The following is a 22294-nucleotide window of genomic DNA, read 5'->3' as shown; positions in this document are numbered from 1 at the left end:
GCTTGCCTAAACACACCCTGCCCCACTTCCAGCAACCACTAATGATTATGATAATAACAAAGGCAACTAACAGGCAGAACAGACAGTTCAATTATTAGAAAGTTGTCTACAGTGAAAACTGGGGACAGAAAGATAGGCTCTTGAGATCATATTTCTAAATCAGGGCCCAGTTTGGGATGGAGAGGACCTGAGATCTGTGGCTGCTCAGATTTCCTCTCACCCTCTCCCTAGCCCACTACCTATCATCTGTCTCCCTGATAGGATGGGTGACCATAGGTCCAGGTTGCCCAAGTTTAAGCTGGTGTCCCAGAGCAGTCATTAATAAAGCAGTGATTCTTACACTTTCGTGTATATACCAATCACCTAGAGATCTTGTTAAAATGCAGACTCCTATTCAGTAGGTCTGGCTGGGTGCTGAGATTCTGCATTTCTTAAAATTGCCCAGGTGAGACTGATGCTGTTTGCCTGAGGACTAGAGTAGCAAAGATCTACCTACCACTGGTTCTCAAATGTAACTATATAAGCATCATCTGGATTGACTCTGGGGTCCCAGACACACACACATACACACACATACACACACACACACACACACACACACACACACACACACGGTGTGCCTCAAGGGGGCTCAGAAAGACCTGCTCTGAAGTAGCCCCCTTCAAGAACTTCCATCTGCCTTTCCCACCACATCTTTGTTTTTTTTGTTTTTTGATTAAGGGAACACAAACAGAAAAATCACTGTGTTACCCTTAATGAAAACATCTCAGTCTACACACAAGAGAAGGCATCATGGGATCTGGCAGTTCTCAGAGGGCATTGGGAGTGTAGCAGCTCTTCCTGCTCCAAAGGGCCACTCTAGAGTTTTTCCTTCAGACGTCCTGGTGTTTAGTTGTGTGGCATACATGAGGCTTTGTGGCAGTTGGTTAATATACTGTGGGACAAGAACTGAACTAGGCACTGTGTGGGACAGGGAAAGATACACTCTCTGGCTTTAGGGGATTTGAAATGAAAGGATAAGATTTCAGATTCTTTCAAAGCCCGAGCTAAACACACACACACACACACACACACACACATCAAACAGAACCCCAGAGTGCTGAAAACAGAAGAATTGCAGTGGATTGGGTTGGAAAAGAAAAGCTTCTAGTTAGAAGTCAATTCCACACCGTGTTTTGCAAGAGCAAATCCAGCGGATTCGTGGAAATGGATGGAGGCTGTTGAGTTGAGGGACTGAGAAGTGGAGGTACCTAGGAAGGTCCTCCCTGAAAATACATCGGGTTGTAAATCCTGGAAAGAAATACCTCCATTTGTCAGGCACTCACAGGGCACTCTCCTCTGACAGCTCCGATGTTGAGCGCCCAGGGCAGCGACCAGACCGCATCCTGTCCTCCTGCACGGGGCCAGCACTCGATGGGTCCACGACACATCATGCCTGGAGCTATAGAGGCCTCCCCGGGAGGGCCACGGCGGTCATTTCTGCCCAGCAGTAAAGTAACACCCAGTCAGCGAGCTGCCAGCTGCAAACTGTTCCGACCTACTCCTCCCTCCCCGGCTTCATTCCCACCTATACCAAAGTGGCCCCACGTGGGCAGAAGCGAAAGACAGAAACGAGGGGAGGCCAACTACTCGAGATCTGCGACCGAAGCAGATTTTCCATGAGCTCAGAGCAGGGTGGGAGAAAGGCACACTTGGGGCTTCTGAGAGAGAAGGGAAGGGCAGGGAAAGGGCTGCCCCCCCACCACAAGACAGAGTTGCGTGAACAACTGAGTCTTTGCCTCGTTGACAAAGGAGAATGAAGGACTCGGCCAGGCTGGCTTGAACTGACTGGAGAAAAGCGACTTCTGTAATTCAGGGCCCTCCGCGTGCGAAGGAAACTGGCAAAGCGGAAAGACAGGCCTGCAGTCTCCAGGCGGAAAAACGTGAACCGTGGGACATGATGGGCTCCAGGGCCGTGGATGAGGTTGCCCGAGGCCTCAGGGCAGACCCCGGAGGGGAAGGCCGGGACCGTCAGGGACGTGGCATGGGGGTGCTGACTTCCGCTCCGGGCCTCGGGGTTCTCTCGCTCCAGCCACACCAGCTCACCACGCTCCCCGCCCACTTCCATGATCACGAAGGGGCAAGGCTAGGCAATCCGGGATGGCTACTGCCCGGCCCTGCGAGGAGTCGAGGAGCGCTGGAAAACTGCGCGGTGCCGAGAGGTACAAAGAACAGGTCCTGGGAGGGTAGTAGGAGGGGGACTCAGCACAGCCTATGTCAGTTTGTCAACAAGGATTTGCTGAGAAGTCGCACTGGGTTCAGCATAGCGGCACTGCCTACCTAATGGGCTTTGGGGCATAGAGAGTGAATAACCTGTCAGTGATAATAGTGTGCTGAAAGAAAGGTCAGCCCCAACAGCCACTGCAGGAACCTCAGAAAGGAGGGGGCGTCCCTGTTAGTGGCTGATACTAGATTTCTCATTGTGTTCGTGGCTAGCGCCAAGCCAGAGATCATAATGTAGAACAAATAAATGCGAAGTTTCTTACATCCAAGTAGCCAGGGAAAACCTATACTAATTATATGGTACAAACCCGCTGTGATCATGTGCTAAATTGGGTGGCAGTCAGACTCACAGCTGTAGAGGTATCTCTTAGGGCCAGAATGATCAGGAAAAGCTTTGTGGAAGAGGAAGAACTGGAGTTAGGTGCTGAATGACGGGCAAGATATGGACAAGCAGAGGAAAGTGGGAAGGCATTCCAGGAGGGAAGGGGCAGCATAGCCAGCCCGGGAGATGAGCACGGTGGGTTTATGGGGTTTTAGAGGGATTAGCCTGTTTGGAGTGTAGCAGGTGCTCTGAAGAGCATGGGAGAAAAGAGAGCACAGGCAGCTGGAGTGTAGAGATGGGGGCTAATTGCAGAACCCCACAGTGCCTAGGAAGGTCTCGGTTGTCAGGGTTTTCTCCTGAGACTCATTCTCAGCTCCTTTTGGGGTTTGGGAAGATCTTTCATCGGAGTTCCAAACGTTTTAGTTAATGTTTAATTCCTTCTCACTGAATCCCCATGGAAGGGGCCAAAAAGCAAGTGCTACTCCTCTGAGGTACTAAAACTCTGGTGCTGAGGATGAGGCTGCTCCAGATGGACCTCAGAGAGAGAGAGAGAGAGATGGTATCTTATGAGTTTCATAAGTCTTTTAAGCAAGAAAACAGGAGATACTGAAGAGACCCCCTAAAGAAGCAGAAAAGCATCACCTTCTCCTTCTCTGCAAGAGGCATCAGGCTTCCCTTTGAAGACAGAGCAAAGGACAGAGCAGAAAAAGTCAAGAATGTTTGCTCTCACTATTTCTATTTAGCTTTATACAGGAGATCCTAGCCAGTGCAAAAGGGCAAGAAAAGACATTAAAGACATGCAGACTGAAGCAGGAAGAAGTAAAACTGTCCTTAATACAGGTGGCATGATTTTGTATGTAGAAAAGCTTAAGAAATCTATAAAAATCTACTAGAATGAATAAGCAAACTAAGTTGCAGGATACACTATAACCAACAGTCCAAAATGAAGTTAAGAAAACAATTCCACTCATAATAGCATAAAAAGAATAAAATACTTAGGAATAATTTTAACAAAAGAAGTGGAAGATCTATATACTGAAAACCTCAAAACATTTTTGAGAAAAATTTAAAAAGATCTAAACAAATGGAGAGACACACAATGTTCATGGATCGGAAGATTCAATGTTGTTAAGATAGCAGTTGTCCCCAAGTTAAACTATACTTTCAGCTCAACTCATATCAAAATAGATTGTTTTTTGTAGGACTTGACAAGCTGATACTAAAATTTATATGAAAATGCAAAGGACCTAGAGAAATCAAAACAACTTTGAAAAAGAACAAAGTTGGAGGATTTAAAAAATAAAGCTACAGTGATCAAAATGTGTGGTATTGACTTAAAGATAGGCATATACATCAATAGAACAGAGTAGATTCCAGAAATAAACTCTTACATTTATGGTCTATTGATTTTTGACAAGGTTGTCAAATTCAATAGTCATCAATAAATGATGCTGGAGCAATGGATATTCCTGTGCAAAAAAAAAAAAAAAAAAAAAAAAATTAACTTACATTCTTACCTCACAACAACCATATGCAAAAATTAACTAAAAATGAATCACAGCTTAAATGTAAGAGTTAAACTATAAAATTCCTAGAAGAAATCATAGGAGAAACATGGATTAGGGCAAAGGTTTCTTAGACATGATACCAAAAACATGATTCTTAAAAAAAGTAATAAATTCAACTTTATCAAAATTTAAAACTTTTGTTTTTTCAGAAGATACCATTGAGAAAATGGAAAGACAAGTCACAGACCTGAATAAAATATTTGCAAATCATATACTTGATAAGGTATATTCAGAAAATATAAAGAATTCAGTAAGACAAACTGATTTTTTTTTTTTTTTTTTTTTTTTTTTGAGGCGGAGTCTCGCTCTGTCGCCCAGGCTGGAGTGCAGTGGCCGGATCTCAGCTCACTGCAAGCTCCGCCTCCCGGGTTCACGCCATTCTCCTGCCTCAGCCTCCCGAGTAGCTGGGACCACAGGCGCCCGCCACCTCGCCCGGCTAGTTTTTTGTATTTTTAGTAGAGACGGGGTTTCACCATGTTAGCCAGGATGGTCTCGATCTCCTGACCTCGTGATCCGCCCGTCTCGGCCTCCCAAAGTGCTGGGATTACAGGCTTGAGCCACCGCGCCCAGCCGTCAAAATGTTAAACATATATTTATTATATGACCCAGCAATTAAACTCCTAAGTATCTACCCAAGAGAAATGAAGGCACAGATTCACACAAAGACTTATATGCAAATGTTCATAGCCATGTTATACATACTAGCCCAAGCTGGAAATAATCCAAATGTCCATTAGCTGTGGACATGTGGTATATTCACACAATGGACTACTACTTGGCAATAAAAAGGAATGAACTGCTGACACATGCAACAATATGGATGAATTTCAAAAACATGTTAAGTAGAAAAAGTCAGATAAAAAATGTTTTGTATAATTTCATTTATGTGAAATTTCTAGAAAAGGCAAAATATAGAAGTATTCTAAAGTTGAATTATTATTGTAATTGTGATTATTGTACAAGTGTATAAATTTACCTAAAATCAAACTGTACCCTTATAATAGGTACATTTTATGGTATGTAAACTATACTTTAAGAAAGCTGTTAAAACAAATGACAGACTGCTAGATAGGTCCTTGGGGAGAGGGTGAGGTGTGTGTGTGTGTGTGTGTGTGTGTGTGTGTGTGTGTGTGGTTATAGGAGGACAGAAAACACCTATGCAAGATAGTAATGATTTTAAGTGCAATGAAAAAACATAGGGGCTCTGGAACCAGCATGCTAGGTTTGAATCTTGGTTCTACTACTTACTAACTATATGAACTTGAGACAAATTACCCTCTTTAAGCCTCAGTTTTTCCCTCTGGAATGAGGCTAATGGTAAATCTCTAGGTAGTTGTACCCCTAAAAATAATATGTATATTGGCTGGGTGCAGTAGCTCATGTCTGTAATCCCAGCACTTTGGGAGACCTAGGTAGGAGGATTGCTTGAGGCCAGGAATTGAAGACCAGCTTGGGCCACATAGCAAGACCCTGACTCTAGAAAAAATAAAAAATTAGCCAGGCATGGTGGCACCTATAGTTCCAGCTATTTGGGATGCTGAGGTGGGAGGGTCAGTTGAAGACAGGAGTTTGAGGCTGCAGTGAACTATGATTGGGCCACTGCACTCCAGCCTGGGTGACAGAGCAAGACCTTGTCTCTAAGAAAAAAAGAAAAAATATTAATTAAAAATATAAAAATAAATAATGTATATTGAAGTAATGTATGGGATGTGAGGGAAAGTTCTGAAACCAATTACTTCTACAGAAAATTCAGAGCTTTGTTGTAACTGAAGAATTGTGATTCTCTGTGTATGTTGTAGAAGAATTATAAGCCTCTCACTGAACTGAATAAGCGGCCTTATTAGTGAAAAAGGCTGGGACCATGGCCAAAAACCTTGGTTTCCAGTACTGGTTCTGCCACCATTACACCGTGTGACTATAAAAGGGTTCCATATCTAGGGGTTCCTAGATATGTCCCCCTCACAAAAGGGGTTGTTGGGATGCTTCAGAAGTCAGAGCGTATTACCAACATAAAAAATGCCGGGTATAAGGTAATGATGGCACAGAGGACAGGGTGGTGGCTGGGGCCCAGCATGAGAGGCCAACATCTCTGTACCTGTGAACTGGGATATGAGAAGAGTAGCTTAGCAGGGGGCCATGGAAATTTTCACAAACCAAAATTGGCATTTAGAGCTGAGCTGGAAAGTTGTGAACACGGGATGTTGCTGAAAACGGTGCCCAACAGAGCTGCTACCTGAGGTTTTGGCAGGCTTCACCCCCTGCTAGTTGATTGCAGAAGGATGTTGGGTCATCAGGAAATAGGGGTTTGAAATGATCCCACAGGAAGGTGTGAACAAAAACAGAAGCAACAACAAAAAAACAGCCTCATCAGGTCAGCTGGGGGGAGGGTGGGTGTTGGATGGGAGACAAGTGAGTTCTCACTTTCTTCAACACTTTAGCAACTTCTAAGGAGAAGCCCTGCTGGCATTCAAGGATGGCACTGTGATAGATCCCCATTTATCCCTCCATCCTCCGTGAACACCTCCTAGAGGTGGACAGGGAAAGCAGCAGCTTGACAGGGGGACTTATTTCTGGTTCAGGATGCTGGAAGTCTCCATGTAGCAGTTTGTAGTGGTCACTGCTATTTTTTTGGATGCCTAGCACACACTCCCACCTTTTTCTGGTAAGATCACTTGTATTATTTGGGGGGAATTTCTTCTTCCCCATTACATACAGTCTTGGTGGGGTTGTCAATAAGGCATTCTGCCCTCCTTTAGCCAATTAATTTCTCTCTCCTGGACTCTGAATTGAGCTGAGTGAAGAGAAAGAATGGAAAAAACCTGTTGGAGAAGACCTGATTCCAGGGACCTCATTCAACCTTTACTTACTCCTGCTCCTGAAATCTCAGCTCTGCCCCAGTTTCTTAACTGTTCTTCCATTCTGTGAACCCCTGATATCATCCATTAAACTGTTTTGCTTAAGTTAGCTGTGGCCCATTTCTGTTACAAAGAACAAACATAGAACGTGACTGTGACACTGCATGGGAGAGTTTTCATGAGGGTCTTGCAGGGGAATCGAAGGAGTCTGGCTTCAGGTACCCACTTTCAGTCTTCTGATTTTTCAACTTTCTAGTCATGTGACCACAGGCAAGTCACTATATCCCTCTGAGCCTCAACTTCTGCAAACTGTGATATTGTTATATTATTACTTTGCAGCACTGTAGGATTAAATGTGTTTATTCAATTATTCATGTAATACCCAGCCACCACCATTTGCCTGGAACTCCGAGAGGAACCAGAATAGAGACGTAAATAAGACAGACATTGTATAGTCTCTGTCTCCATGGAGCATACATTCTAACAGGAAGAGAGATATTGAATGTATTTACAACACTGATGATGTTAAAATTGAAGTTCAAAGCACCATGGGAGTGGTTAACAAGAGGACCCAGGAAATCTAGTCGGGGGCCATGTATGGAAGACCCTTAGTAACTGTGACTTCCTTTCCCCCTTCCTTCTCCTGACTGTTTTCTTCTTCATGCCACTTTACATTTTGCACGCATGTTTCTTTGCCATTTATGGCCCACTCATATCCACGTTCTTGTAGTATAATTAGGATATTCCAAAGAAGTCCTGAATTGGTTCAGTGATTGACATCTGCCTGTTGTGTTTGAAGCATAAATTGGGACCTACTCGCCCCAATAGATAGCCAACTTGGTGGGGGTTCCTTGTGTTGGACATAAGGAAAGAACAAGGTTAAGAGGATGGGGAAAGAATAGAGAGATTTTAATACCTTTAGAATTAATTGTTTCTTAGGTCAACAAGGTTTAGTAAGAGTCAAGATGAAAGAGGTTGCCTAAACTTGATATTGACAAAACAAGTGTAGTCAATTTCCTTGATCTGCTAGGTAGCTCTAGGCACCTTTCTAGCATTACAAAATCTCAGAAATTATTTACAGAATTTTAGCACTGGAAAAGATCTTAGAGAACATTCAGAAAGGGTTTTATTTAGTATGAGGAAACCATGGCTCACTAGAGTTAAGTCTCATCCATGTCCTGAGTGTGTAAACTCATGACATCTTTAGACCCCAGCCTGGCACTCAGAATGCCCAGAGTGGTTCCTCTTTCATGTGGACAAATTCTGGTAGATGCGCCCCCTGAGAAATAGCCTGTGCTAGCCTTGTGAAGGAACTTGACAAGGACCAGAGGAATGAGGCACTGCACTAGGTATGAGGGAGGGACAAAGACAATAAGATACAAGTCCTTTGAGGTTCTTCTGACAGTTTGGGGAGTTGAGACACGTACAATGCCAGATAATCACACAAGCAACACTATACGAGAACTCCTGTTGGACACGGTCGCATCAACATCTCTGAAGCACAACTCATCGTCTCTGCCCACTTACCTCTTCAGTTTCCTGCTAGAGACGTCCCCTCAGACACATGCATCTGTTAATGGTAGCACTATCCTACAGCTACAAACGTTTGAAATATTGAAGTTGGTTTTATTCCTATCTTTCCCTCAACCCCACATCCAGTATTTACTGGGATCTGTTGATCTGGCCCTTAAAGCTACCCCATCCTGTCCAAAGACACCAGAGTAGTATTCCTAATATACAGTTCTTGTATTATTCCTCTGCTCAGAATCCTTCAGGGTGTGCAGAACATTATTTGCAGAATGAAAACCAAACTCCTTAGTTTAACATCTGTGGTCCCTTATGATCTAGACTCAGCTTCCATTTCCTCCTTCTAGTCCTGCTACAGGGATGTATTAACCATATTATTTATTTTTTGTATTTTAGTGCTTTGACATCTGGGGCCTTGCAGACCCTGGAGTCGCTGCCCCTTCCAGGGCTAGCCAATTCCTAGAGACCGTAAACAACTTGCCCTTGAGCATACCTTTCAAAGGCAAACCACCCAATCCAGAGCCCACACCTGCAAATACCTTCTCTATTAGGCTGTCATACTTAGGACTATAATCCCCTGCCCTAATCACTCCAGGGCCAGTTATCAGACAACTAGGAGTAGTCCCTATGCCCCTGAACTAGCTGCAATTATTCAAATTAGTCAATCCTGAATCTGCTTAATCTGCCTTGCCCATTCTTTCCCTTGGAAACCACCATAAAGGCTCTTGCTCATGTTTTCTCCTTTCCTTCTGCCTCCTGATGGACTCTGGTGCTTCCCTGAGTGGGCCCCTGTGGTGTGGCATGTCTGCTTCTTGGCATCTGTGAGTATAACTATCTTTTTGATAGTAGTCATCTAGTCTGCTGGCCTTGCTATACCTAAACAATAATAATAAAACAATTAACTATGTTTTAAAACAAGAAACCCTATGCTCCAGAGGGGCTCCTTCTGCTTCCCAAACAGGCCCCTGCTTTCCTATGCCCATGTCTTTTCCTGTGCCGTTCCTTGTTCCCACAATAAACTTTCTCTGCCACGTCTGCATCTTACAATTCTATCCATCTTCCAATATATTCTTGCTGGCATTGTCTCGAATCTCTGGTGATAATATAGACTAAAAGATGAGAGTGTGAGGTTCAGATTGGTTTGTGACTTATATCACACAGCAAGTTGAAGGCGGCATCAGGCTCGAAGCCCAGCAGGCTTTCTTTGTGCCCCTTCCAATCATTCTATTGGCTTAGGTCAACTGAGGGTGTGCAACAGAAACAGATCTTAGTCAACTTGAGAACAAAAGGGATTTTCCAGAAGGATGCTGGGGCAGCTCAAAGGATTTAAGGAGGAGCAGAAAGACCAGATCTCAGGTGAAGTGGGAACAAGGGCAGCTCTAGTGATAAGCCTTTGAATCTTCCCTCAGGATCCAAGTCTTTACTAGAACTCAGCTCAAGCCCACTCCCTTAAGGTTTTAAATATCTGGAAGTGACAAGGGACCCATCCTGTTATGTATATCCCCTGAATCAATCAGCTATGGTAGGATGTGTTTGGGAGACAAGGTAGAGTCTCAGAACACCGATGTGACCACTGGGGACCACTCCTTTGTATTAAGAGTTTCCCAAAGAAAATGCAACCATTGAGACCTGACAATTTGAATCCCTTACAGCCATCTTTCCAATATATTAAATCCTAAGTCCTTCTAAATAAAATGGAGCAGTGGAAGGGTTAGATAAAAACAGCTCCAAAGCAAAGCAACTTTAATAGTTCAATAAATAGTCACTGAATGCTAACTCTGTGCATTCAAAGGACTTATGCTAGACATTGGGTGGATAAAGGGATGAGGGTGGAATGTGAAAACTGGTAAGACCTGACAGCTGCTCAAAGGTAAGACAGGCATACAAATCATGACATTGAGATGCAGGATAAAGGGAATGGTGCTCCACGACAGATATGAAGTGCTACAAGACTTTACAGCATGGAGAGATTCTCTAAAATTTATATCCAAAGGAAAACCAAAAAGCTAAAGTCCAGATTTTCCTTCTTATTGCAACTTCATCATATGCTGGAAAAACTATACGTGACTTCACATGCAAAGGAACACAATGTTCTTATTTCCACCTACTGCAGTCCAGCTGCCAATTCAAATGTCTGCCACCTCTTAATTGTGCAATTAGGGAAGCATTAGGTTCAGTGGACTCATGTGCCACTGCTAAGCTCCTGCTTGGATGGATTGTATAAACATGGTATCTGGGAAGGAAAAAAGGAAGTTCTTGGGTGATAACATTGCTATGCAAGGAGAGTTTGCTGCAACATTTTATAACTCAAGAGCTGCTGGCCCAAGGCTATGCTGTTGCAACATATCTGGATCCATCTCACATTGCGGTGATGAGAGTGAGAAGAAGAATTTAAACATCTTAGTCTCACTGGGCTTATTAAAACAACTTTGGTTTATTGAGAGCACCAAGATGCACCTCATGCCCTCTCAAGGTCAGGGAAGATGAGCTTAGGATATGATGTGGCGGTAGGGGAACACACTGGCTTCTTCATTGACTACCCAGTGGTTACCAGAGGCACAGGAGGAGGCAGAGGCAAAAAGGATGTAGCGAAAGGGAAGGCTGGAGAAGCAAGTGGACAAGGAAATTAAGGAGGGAGGATGGTGTATGTTTGAGAGCAGAGCAAAAGGGAAAGGAAAGACCCTGGAGTTGTTTAACACTGTTTTCACTGTTGAAGTTGGGGAGAATGAGTAAAACAGAACCTGTCTCATCTTTAGCAGTAGAGAGTGAGGAGAAAATCAGTTGAGTGGAGAAAATGAGCCAGTTAATATTTCTGTAGGCCCACTAGGCATCAGGTACTGCTGCATTTTCTTCTTGGGAACTTAGGAACAGAGAAGCCTCCAGCATTTGTACTTGGAAAAACTTACAAAGATGTATCAGACATCTCCTTGTCCTTAATATATACTATAGGCTTGTCTAGAATTTATCATTCTAGATTTTAGTTTTCTTTTAGCCCAGTATTCAGTCTCCACTGCTTGGTCAGAGGGCTTAGACCCCTTTTGTTTAGAGGTTGAATATTCACACACACAGGTGGGATGCCCTCAGCCTTAAGGCTATAATCAATATTGGGACAGTTGGGATGGGCAGCAGTGCACTTAGCTAGGGCCTCATAGTCACTAAAGGCAGGGTCTCAAATATAGACTTCTAACATTTTTCTCAAAATGAGGTTGTATTAGGTTGAACTACATGACATTATTGATTTTCTAGGTTAAAAAAATGATTGAATATCAACAATTTCATGTGGCTCAACTTAATACCTAAATTCATTGTAAATTATGTATGTGTTAAAGGTATTAATTTGTTAAATGAAAATATTTTAAAACTATCATTTTCAAAAACCTGTTTTGTCTTCTTTTTTGAGACGGAGTTTTGCTCTTGTTGCTCAGGCTGGAATGCAGTGGCCCGATCTTGGCTCACTGCAACCTCTGCCTTCCGATTTCAAGCGATTCTCCTGTCTCAGCCTCTGGAGTAGCTGGGATTACAGGCGCCTGCCACCAAGCCTGGCTAATTTTTGTATTTTTTTTTTTTTTTTTTTTTTGAGGCGGAGTCTTGCTCTGTCGCCCAGGCTGGAGTGCAGTGGCCGGATCTCAGCTCACTGCAAGCTCCGCCTCCCGGGTTCCCGCCATTCTCCTGCCTCAGCCTCCCAAGTAGCTGGGACTACAGGCACCCGCCACCTCGCCCGGCTAGTTTTTTGTATTTTTAGTAGAGACGGGGTTTCACTGTGTTCGCCAGGATGGTCTCGATCTCCTGACCTTGTGATCCGCCCGTCTCGGCCTCCCAAAGTGCTGGGATTACAGGCAATTTTTGTATTTTTAGTAGAGACGGGGTTTTACCATGTTGGCCAGGTTGTCTGGAACTCCTGACCTTGTGATCCACCTGCCTCGGCCTCCCAAAGTGTTGGGATTACAGGTGTGAGCCACAGCGCCCAGCCTGTCATTTTAAAAAAATAACGGAGCTGGGTATGGTGGCATGTACCTGTAATCCCAGGTACTAGGGAGGGTGAGGCAGAGGGATGAAAATATTCAAAAACTATCATTTTCAAAAACCTGCTTTGTCATTTTGAAAAAAATAAGAGTTGGGCATGGTGGCATGCACCTGTAATCTCAGGTACTAGGGAGGCTGAGGCAGGGGGATCACTGGAGCCCAGGAGTTTGAATCCAGCCTGGGCAACATAGCAAGACCCTGTCTCTAAAAAAAATACTTAAAACACACACACACACACACACACACACACACACACACACACACACACACACACACACACACACACACTGGGACCCGCTCGACTTCTGCCTGTCGCCCAAAGATGGCAGACACAATGAGCGGGTTGCCCGTGGGGTGGCTGCGAGGACGAACGATCAGCCGGCGAGGCTCCACAGTCCAGGCGGAAGACCGTCATCCAAGCAGGAGGAAGAGGAGGAGGCGGCCCAACTGTTAACTGACTTCCCCCTAGTCGCCGGCGCGGCGCCCGCCTCTCCCAGGTTGGCCCTTCGGCAGCTCGCCTGCTCGCCGCCGCCTGGCCGTGCGCCGCTGCCGCCTTCCCCAGCCGCTGCCAGGAAGCTGACCGACCGCGTGCTGCTGCGGAGCTTCGGCGTTGCCAACGTGTTCTGCGAAAACTCGGACAAGATTAACTGCTTTGATTTCAGCCCCAACAGCGAGGTGATCACCTCGAGCAGCGACGACGACTCCTTCGTGCTCTGTGACTGCCAGGAGGGCAAACCAAAACCCTCTTCAGTAAGAAATACGGCGTGGCCTCATCAGATACACTCCTGTGGCAAACACAGTTGTTTAAAGCTCTAAATAGACGATACTATTTGTTACTTGTCCTTGCATGACAACAAAGAAAGTATCTGACTTTACTTGTATCGGACATAATAAAAGGATAGTGCTCTTGTCTATGTCACCTGTGGATGACACTTTCATTTCTGTGTCTCTTGATAAGAGCATTTGACTCTGAGATCTCCGGTCTCCTAACTGCCAGGGCCTCATGCATATAAAAGGGAAGCCAGTTTGTTGTTTTGATCCAGAAGGGTTAATTTTTGCTGGCATCAACTCTGCAATGGCCAAACTTTATGACCTTTGTTCTTTTGATAAGGGGCCATTTGCTCCCTTTAAGATGCAGTATGATCGAACTTGTGAGTGGACAGGACTTAAAATCAACAACGATGGCAAGCTCATCCTCATTTCCACCAACTGCAGCTTCATTCATCTCACTGGTGCATTCAAAGGAGTGGTGATACACATGTTTGGGGGTTATGCCAACAGCAAAGCTGTCACACTGGAGGCTTCATTTACTGCGGACTCTCAGTTTATGATGATTGCTTCAGAGGATGGCAAGATCCATGTCTGGAATGGAGAGAGTGGTATTTTAAAAGTAGCTGTGTTGGATGGTAAACAGGCCCAATTACCTGTTTGCAATTCAACCCGAAGTTCATGACTTTTGCCAGCATGTGTTCCAACATGGCCTTCTGGTTGCCCACCATTGATGACTGACCCTGATGCTGCTTGGCTATTTCTGTACAGTGAGGGCCGCCAGCGGGAAGAAACTCAGAGGGGACCGAGATAATTGTGGAACTGGGATTATTTGACTATGCTGGAGAACATCCTTTTACATGGCCTTCCCATGGATGTGCTGTGCATCTGCTCAAAAGAAAATAATTATTTTGCTGAGCGTCTTCAAAAGGACTCTTGGTGCAGCAGACTCAATTGGAACTCGGCTTTTCTATCTGTCACTGCACCAAGCTCTGCTAGAGGAGCGACCAGACTCACGATTTGGTATAGTGAGGCTCTCAAGCATCTTCAGTTTGAATGCACATGCTGCTGAGGAGCCGGCCAAGTCTTCAGTTCTGCACATCCCTTCTCCTACCCCGCTAAATGTATGGGAAGCCACAGTCCTGGTTTTGAAATGCTCGGGCAGCTCAGTGCCCCTTGCCCTCACCCTGCATGTCTTGTTACTGGGTCTCCCTGTGTACTTGTGGCATTATCCACAACCATCATGTTTCTTAGGTGCCAAACATTTACAGAAATGTTTTCTTGTATCTTGGGGTCAGAGAAAGGGACAAATACAGAAGGACCTTGCTTGCAGGAAGCCGTGCAGTTAGTCACTACAGTTAGTTGTGTGAGGCTGGCGGTCGGTCGGGCAGGCCTCAGGCTGTAGGTGTTGGGTGGGAAAGGGGCCTGAAAGGGAGGGAAAGGGGAGGGTAGCGGGTGAGTTCCTGGGGCTGGAAGGTTTAGCAGCAGCCTGGTGCCGTGCCCTGTCAGCAAGACAAACTCGCAGTTCTCGGGTTTGTACAGAAGCAAGGTGGGAGTCTATTTTTGTACATGAGCTATATCCCACTTTGCTGTGGGCTAGTATTGTGAAGTGAGTCTGAGTTGTTTACACTGATGCTTTCCCTGCCTACCACAAATTGTGTACATAGTCTTTAGATGATACCACCCCTTTCCCCAGCTCCCGACCAAAAGCTGGTTCTAGGCCTGTGTTATGTCATATTTAGCCTTTTTACATATGACCTTTGATTTCTATTGTTTGTGTTTTAGCACAGTGTATGCACCTTCGTTTAAATACATCTGTGTGCATACAGATATGCATACATTTGTGAGAGTATGCATGTATTGCTCTCATCTGTAGTTTCTGAGAGTTCAGCTGAAGCAGATAGAGTCCTGCAGCCCAAGAGACAGATTGCATCCTTGCTAACAGTGTTTGCCACAAGTGTTAGTGAGTCTTCCCTATTAATGTTTTCATTTTGGAAGACTGAATGAAGCAAAGCTTATAGTGTTTGCTGTTTCCACGGCAGCTAAGTGAGGGTCTTGGGATGACTCCCTGTGTTCCTCAGGCCGCGCTTTGGGCTCCTCTCTGCAGTATTATCCCCTTTTTGCTCCGTGGTACTCTGTGCCTGTATGTGTGTGTATGTGTGATAGTCACTCTCGCATGGCTTCTGTGTATGGCTTGTGGCATTTGGGGATAGGGTGCTGGAGCCAGAGCCTTTCCAGTTTGTTTGAGGCCTCGTTGCCAATGATAGATCACTCCCGTTGACCTGGTATGTCTGCTTGCTTGCTGCTTTTCCTTGCTTTCTCTTGGAGGAAGAAGGGGCTCTAGTCAGGCCCGGCCTGAGTGAGATGAGCTGCAGCTGGCTGATGGTCCTCTCAGAGCAGAGAGAGTGGTATGTCATTTTACTAAGTTCCGAAACAAACATTTATGCAGGCAACACTCCTTGCAGATCCAGAAACTGAGGCACAGCAAGGTTATGACTGGCTCAATAATACATAGCTGCTAGGGAGTAAATCAAGGCATCACAACTTCTGTTCAGCGGCAGGAATAGGCTGTGAATTGCTAGCGCTTTTTTTTTTTTTTTTTTTTGCAAGTTCTTTTTTTTTTTTTTTTTTTTGAGACGGAGTCTTGCTCTGTCACCCAGGCTGGAGTGCAGTGGCCGGATCTCAGCTCTCCGCCTCCCGGGTTCCCGCCATTCTCCTGCCTCAGCCTCCCGAGTAGCTGGGACTACAGGCGCCCGCCACCTCGCCCGGCTAGTTTTTTGTATTTTTTAATACAGACGGGGGTTTCACCGTGTTAGCCAGGAGGGTCTCGATCTCCTGACCTCATGATCCACCCGTCTCGGCCTCCCAAAGTGCTGGGATTACAGGCTTGAGCCACCGCGCCCAGCCGCGCTTTTTTTTTTTTAAAGCAATTACTTTTTGACTTGTACCTTAAACTGAAAGTGCAAGAGGTATATACCTTTCCCAAATGTAGACTAGAATCTGCAGGATGCCACCCACTGTATGACTCTGCTTTCCCAGAGAGGATGGACTTTTAGAACCCAAATGATCTTAATTGTTAGTACCCACCCCTGGCTTTTCAGGGTAGAAAACTCATGATAGGAATCATTGTTAAGAGAGAGTGCTTGGAACCGCGGGTTAACAGGAAAGGCTATATAACGTCACATATCTGCAACCAGAGCAGCCACCAAGCATGACTTACCCAGCAGCAGGAAAATGATTTGTATCTGAGTTCCTATGTGTCCCAAACGGAGGCACCATGTTCTTTGAAAACATGTCACCTCGCGGCCTCTATTTGTGGGTCCTGCGGTTGCAAACCTGCCTCCTGAGTTAAGAAGGAAAGGGGAAAGATACAGCTGGAAGTGAGTGGAGATGATGTGGTGGGGGGATAAGGCAGAATAAGAGGAGAGATTCTGAGGGCTGGGACTGCAAAGGTTCTCTCAGCGGAGCCAGAGGTGCTCAAGCTCCCTTGAGGGTAGTTGGGGAGTGGGACAGCAGCGTTTGCCATCCTCTTAGGAGTCAGGGCCAAAACCACTGATGTGTATTTGATAGCGACACTGCACTGCTCAGCCAGAGGGGTAGTTAAAAAAATTATTTCCCGTTGCAATTATAATTACTACTTATTAAGGAAAATTTGGAAATTTTAGAATCAGTTTGCCACCCAAATGCTACCACTGTTAATCTTTTGGTGTTAAATGTTCCCCTAAACATTTCTGTGCATAGAGTTTTGGTGTGTTTACATAGTCATTATTCTACTGTCTATGCAATTTTATGTCCCTTTTGTGCTTAGCATACAAACATTTTTTCCATGTCACAGTCTTAAACAGAAAAAAAATATTGGGATCCAACAAATGGAAGTAACCCTAGGCCCTTCTTGACTCTGAGAGACTCTGGCTGGAGCCATGTTCTACTTTTTTTCCTGGGCTCTTCACAGAGGAGGCCTCATATGTGAACATCATTTGCTACCTAAGACCCAGAGCAAAAATTAGCCGGGTGTGGTGGTGCGTGCCGTAATCCCAGCTACTTGGGAGGCTGAGGCAGGAGAATCGCTTGAACCTGGGAGGCAGAGGTTGCAGTGAGCCCAGATTGTGCCACTGCACTCCAGCCTGGGTGATAAGAGTGAAACTCTGTCACAAACAAACAAACAAGACCCAAAGCACATCTTGTGAAGTGTTCTTGTGTTCAAATCTGAGTATTTTTCTAACTGTTATACTTCAGCCCATGTCTTACAGCTGACTATCTAAATCCATATAGGTTATTCTGTTGCATATTTTTATATCACTGTATCTGTTTAGTCACCAGATGGCTGCTCAAAAACATCTATTTTATCTCTTCAAATCTTCTATGGCCTCCCAAATTCTTGCTCTGCAAGCCATGTTCAACTTCCTACAAGTTTGACATTAATTCTAAATTCACTCATTGAAAATTCAGGTCAACATAAAACCTACTCAGTGGGCCAGGTGCAGTGGCTCATGCCTGTAATCCCAGCACTTTGGAAGGCTGAGGCAGGTGGATCACCTGAGGTCAGGAGTTCAAGACCAGTCTGGCCAACATGGCGAAACCCTGTCTCTACTAAAAATATAAAAATTAGCTGGGCATGGTGTTGGGCACCTGTAATCCCATCTACTTGGGAGGCTGAGGCAGGAGAATTGCTTGAACCTGGGAGGCAGAGGTTGCAGTGAGCGGAGATCATGCGCCATTGCACTCCAGCCGGGGCAACAGAGCAAGACTCTGTCTTGAAACAAAAACAAAAGCAAAAACCTACTTGATGTAACTGCTATCGAAAGCCCACCTGGTTGACTCTGAATATGGATGCTGCTGTTGCAAAGGAAGCCTGGTATAGGTCCCTGCTACCATTTCTCCTCCTCTGCTTCACTGACCTCCTCAAAAAACAAACAAAAAATTTTCACTTCACTGTAGTTATACTGTGTGCATATACGTATAGTATATGTGTGCTAATTTTTCAGCAAATATTGATTGAGGCCTGATTCTGTGTCAGGCACTAGAGATGCAATGGTGCATGAAACAGACCTGATTATTGTTGTCCCGGTGCCCACAATCTAGTAGGTGTTATAGAATAGAGGACTGACCACATAGTGCTATAAGTGCCACAACAAGAATGACTGAAAGCTACAAAGTGTTGAGGGAACAAAGTCATTTTTTCTCATAGGGTTGAATGTCTACTTGTCCCAAGCACTATTCTACATTCCAGAAAAAGAGACACTAAGTAAGAGTAAACTGGGATGCCTGTGTGAGGAGGCAACATTTGAGCAGGGTACTACTAGATGATGAGCAGGGTACTATACAATGAGCAGGATGGGGTGGAGGAAGGATATGGTATCCTCAGCTCAGAATGAGAGGTAAAATAAGTCTTCCTAATGGCGGTGATGCTGAACTGAGACCTGAAGGATGAAGAGCAGTTAGCTAGGTAAAGGAAGCTGGGATTTGGTGGAGAAGTGCTCCAGGCAGAGGAAACAGGATATGCAAAAGCCCAGAAGAGAGGGAATAGAAAATACAAGAAATTTGTGACTAGAAAAGATGAGTGGGTTAATAGATTATTACTAGCTCTCCCTTTATCTGGTAAAATTGTTTTACTTATATAAGAGCCAGTTTATTTTGTATACTTTGTTTTTTCTTTTAGTAGCCTTACTGATACACAAGTCCAAACGTGTTTGGGCAGCTTCCTCACAGAACATGGCCAAAGGAACTCCTGCCATCTAATGGACAGAGAGAACATCATGATTTGCAGAAAATTAGCATTACTACAGTGTTAGGCTCACAATATTTCAAATAACAGCAACTTTCCACTCAGTGGTTTAAAAGCCCTTATGTACTAAAACAGGTTAAGTAAGAAATATGTAAGAATATTCTCAGACAATGCTCCCCTGTATGAGGAGATGAAAGGAAACCAGGGAAAGAAAGGAAGGAGGGAAGGTTAACAATTAGGTACTTGTGTCAGCATTGTACTTAGTGAGCATACTCTCATTCCTCCAATCAATGAGGTAGGCAACATAAACCCCATTTCCAGATGAGGAAACTGCAACTCACAATACAGGGAAAAGCTGGTCTTGACTAACTCCTTTATGTTATGCTGCTTCCCATCAGGATTTATTTCTGAATCAACAAATGGTAAGGAGGCATTAAAATGTTGCCCAGTTGTGACATCCATACATTTACATTTAAGACTTCAATGAAAGTTCTTAAGATCCCATTTCATTCTCAAAAGACATCGGAAGAATCTCTATTTCACTAAATAATATACACATCAGCTGGTGCCCAAAGCAGAGAGAGCCTCCAATACCACATATATTAGAATGGACATTTTTTTTTCTTTTTTTTTTTTGAGGCAGAGTCTCGCTCTGTCGCCCAGGCTGGAGTGCAGTGGTGGATCTGGGCTCACTGCAGGCTCCGCCTCCTGGGTTCACACCATTCTCCTGCCTCAGCCTCCCGAGTAGCTGGGACTACAGGCGCCTGCCACCACGCCTGGCTAATTTTTTGTATTTTTAGTAGAGACGGGGTTTAACTGTGTTAGCCAGGATGGTCTCGATCTCCAGACCTTGTGATCTGCCTGCCTCAGCCTCCCAAAGTGCTGGGATTACAGGCGTGAGCCACCACGCCCGGCCTAAGAATGGACATATTTTCAAAGCTAAAAAACTGGAATGCCTTTCTAACAATTTCACACTACTTCTAGTTGAGAGAGACATTCTTAAAAATGCAATTTGGATGCAGAAACATTGGCATTCTCAGAACACATTGAGTTTTTGGAATTGAAGCTGTTTCAGAAAAATCCAGATGAGGGCCGGGCACGGTGGCTCAAGCCTGTAATCCCAGTACTTTGGGAGGCTGAGGCAAGCGGATCACAAGGTCCGAAGATTGAGACCATCCTAGTTAACACGGTGAAACCCCTGTCTCTACTAAAAATTCAAAAAATTAGCCGGGCGTGGTGGCGGGCGCCTGTAGTCCCAGCTACTCAGGAGGCTGAGGCAGGAGAATGGCGTGAACCCAGGAGGCGGAGCTTGCTGTCAACGGAGATCGCGCCACTGCACTCCAGCCTGGGTGACAGAGCAAGACTCCTTCTCAAAAAAGAAAAAAGAAAAAAGAAAAATCCATATGAATAGGGTTCCACGTGTATGAAGATGAATCGCATTGGCAAAGCATAATCAAATGTGTATATTATGCTTTCCCACAGTATTTTATACATACAAGACCTTAAATTAATCTTTTAAATTGTTACGGTGCTTGGTACACAGTAGGAGCTAAAAACATGACTATAATAGAGAATTGTAAAATTTTTGCTTACCCACCTTATACAAGGTTGTAAAAAGTTGTTAGAGATTAAATGTCCACCAGTTGTTCTGTCTTCACTGAGGTCAAAGCAATGGGAATGGAGCACCAGCAAATTGGAGTGGAGAGAAATTAGAGCTAAGATGGATGGGATGGGGGTTGCAGGACTGAGAAGCCTTAGGACAGATGACCAAGGGAAAAACAGTATAATCCTTTAGATGTTTTAAGAACGACAGGAGCTGTCCTTAGAATGGGATTATTCTGGTGGAACTTGGAAAACCCCAGGTGTCAGATTCCTGGTCAACTCCCAAGTTTTGACTGAGTACCCGAGTTCTAAATACAGCAATGGAAAATGTGGGAGGATATATAGTAGTCTCTACTTTCAAGAAGCTTATAAACTGTGTATAGGGAATCAAGGAAATGATCATTTGGACTGATCAGGGAAGGCTTTGTAGAGGGAAGTGGGATTTCTGTTGGTCTAATAACGAATATATTTCGGATATACAGATTGGAGGGAAAGGCATTCCAGGTAATGGCAATTACAAAATCCACAGGCCCCTTTGGGGCCACTCTGAATCTAAAGCATGGCATTAGAATCTTGGCTTCGTTTAAATTACATTTTATGGGGAAGTGGGGTGGTCTACTGTTAAGACATTATGTAAGAGGGATCAGGCATTTCATTTTTCTTACCATTTGGTGTCACTCTCGATCAAATAAATTGTACTAAACGTAGGAAAATAGGCACCCTTGTTAAAAGCGGTTTTGGCTTTTGTCAAGAAAGCAAATTAATTTTTTAAACACAAAAGTGATAGTGAGGTTCCTTTTTATGATGAGTACACATGTGGTATGACCATTTCCCTATAGAGTTTCAAAATAAAAAATTAAAATGACAGAAAGGACACTCACAGAACACCAAGCATTCATTTCACAAACTGCGGGGAAAAGTGTATTTTAAAGATGCATTGCTAATACTTGCCTAAAGATTACTTACACATACACAGTGTGACTGTTTTTTGCTTTTTCTAAATCACAGCTTTGAATGTAGACAGCGGCAACATGCCAGAAGAAATAAATTTCTACCGGGTAAAAAAGCATGAAGATGAGCGTCTAGGGAGATTTGGAGGTGGCTGGGTTCCCCTGGCCCTGCTCCTTTTTCTTAAGGACAGAGCTAAAATAACAACGTGAGGCTACAGATCATCTGTTTCTTATTTACTTTCTTGGTCTTGTCCTAGCTAAAGTCATTTCTAGATCATGTGCTACGGTCTTCAGAGAAGTTATGGAAGGAATTTACACAAAGGGCAAATACATAATTGAATACATGTATAAAAACACATCAATAGAATGTGGATAGAGAACATAGGCAGAAAGTCTGATTAGAAGGAAATCAATGGATCTTTCATTTTCTGATTTGTACCACAGCTGACAGTGTTCAATTTCTTCAGGATGTCAGAACCCCATTCCTTGATTCAACTTCTTGGTTACCTGCTGGAGTAACACTGGCATTCTCTAAATCTAGAACTAGAGGTGTATCTATGAAGTATTTATTCCCTATTTTCCTTCATATGTTAAGTTTTCTAGTGCTAAGCCTGTTTTCCTTAAAGAGTTGCTTCAGTAGGGTCTAAGATGGAATCAGCTAATGGCTAACACATGATGTGTTAAATTCGGAA

The 22294-nt window shown here is 44.3% G+C and overlaps 1 pseudogene; it reads left to right on the top strand.

Annotated features, from left to right (window-relative positions):
• The first annotated feature begins 8435 nt into the window (after window positions 1-8435).
• LOC104667817 lies at window positions 8436-14628 on the top strand (annotated as a pseudogene).
• The last annotated feature ends 7666 nt before the right edge of the window (window positions 14629-22294 follow it).

This window comes from Rhinopithecus roxellana, chromosome 8 (genome assembly GCF_007565055.1).
Source record: "Rhinopithecus roxellana isolate Shanxi Qingling chromosome 8, ASM756505v1, whole genome shotgun sequence".
NCBI classification, from domain to species: domain Eukaryota; kingdom Metazoa; phylum Chordata; class Mammalia; order Primates; family Cercopithecidae; genus Rhinopithecus; species Rhinopithecus roxellana.
The sequence above is the reverse complement of the archived record's forward strand: the minus strand, read 5'-3'. Positions and strand labels throughout refer to the sequence as shown.